At 49.9% G+C, this 1,221-nt stretch overlaps 1 pseudogene; it reads right to left on the bottom strand.

The window, feature by feature from the left end:
* Positions 1-401: 401 nt before the first annotated feature.
* LOC142424960 (dynein light chain 1, cytoplasmic pseudogene) lies at positions 402-665 on the bottom strand (annotated as a pseudogene).
* Positions 666-1,221: the final 556 nt, after the last annotated feature.

Raw genomic sequence — 1,221 nt, 5'->3', positions numbered from 1 at the left:
GGTTTCTTTCATGTAGCACCGTGCCAGTAAGGCCCACTCAGTCCTGTAGTGGCATGCACCCATCTCTCTCTCTCTCTCTCTCTCTCTCTCTCTCTCTCTCTCTCTGTTTTCTCCAACAGATTTATTATTTTGGGGGAAAGGACTGGATTGTGAGGAAAGAACAAAAACACAAGGCAGGGCAAAGTATGGAACAGAAAACAAATACAAACGTAAGCAGTTTTGCTAATTGCCTTATAACCACAACAAAGGAGTCCAGAAGAGGTCCGGTACCAAACAGCACAACCAAGGTTCAAAGATGGAGGTGTTCCTAGCAAGGCTGGAGTCCAGTCTCTGGTATTTGGAAGTTAGGCGGGAGCCCTTGGTTTGGATGGTTCGCTGCGTGTGTGGGCACAATCTAAGCTTTACCCAGAGTTGAATAGAAGGATGGCCACCTGGCCCAGGTAGACGTAGAGGGAGTGCTTAGTTTCATGTGTCACATAACTACCAACGTTTCTGCCCACCACGCAGCGCCAAGTGCGATTGTACGTCTCAAACTCCTCCTTGATGTGGGCGCAATGTCCTCCTCTGTTGAACTTCTCCAGCGCCTGAGTCGCGCACTCCACCGAGTCCTGTTGCATCTCCTCCGACAGGTCGGCATTTTGGATCACAGCCTTTTCGTCACACATGGTTACCATGAAGTGTGCTCCAGGTGACTGCGACGGTCCCCGGGGAGGGAGGGGGCTAGAGCGGCTCAAACAGCGAGAGGAGCCAAGTCACTCCAGAAGCTGTGGCACCTCGCGCTTCTGTTTTTAAATGAAATGAAATTTATTATTTTTTTGTTGTTGAGAACCTTCCCAGCGAAACACACATCAGCTCAACAGTTTCTACGTGTACAGTTTAGTGACACTGAGCCCTGGTGGGGGAGCGGTTATGCATGGGGCTGCGATCCCCAAGAGCAGCAGTTCAAGACCACCAGCTGCTCCATGGAAGAAAGACAGCGCTTTCTACTCCCATCCAGAGTGAGTCTTGGACACACACCTTACCTCTAGTTCTTTAATGTTCCTCCCACCCCGCTATCATGATCCCAATTCTACCTTACAAATCCAGCTAGACCAGAGCATGTACACTGGTACAGATCAGAGCTGGAAACACAGGAATCCAGGACAGATGAACCCCTCAGGATCAATAATGATCTACATATAACCCGCTTCCTGGGGAACGGGCAACAGAAAAGTGGGTGAA

Source organism: Tenrec ecaudatus, chromosome 13 (genome assembly GCF_050624435.1).
Source record: "Tenrec ecaudatus isolate mTenEca1 chromosome 13, mTenEca1.hap1, whole genome shotgun sequence".
In the NCBI taxonomy this organism is placed as follows: domain Eukaryota; kingdom Metazoa; phylum Chordata; class Mammalia; order Afrosoricida; family Tenrecidae; genus Tenrec; species Tenrec ecaudatus.
This window is presented reverse-complemented; position numbering and strand designations above follow the sequence as displayed.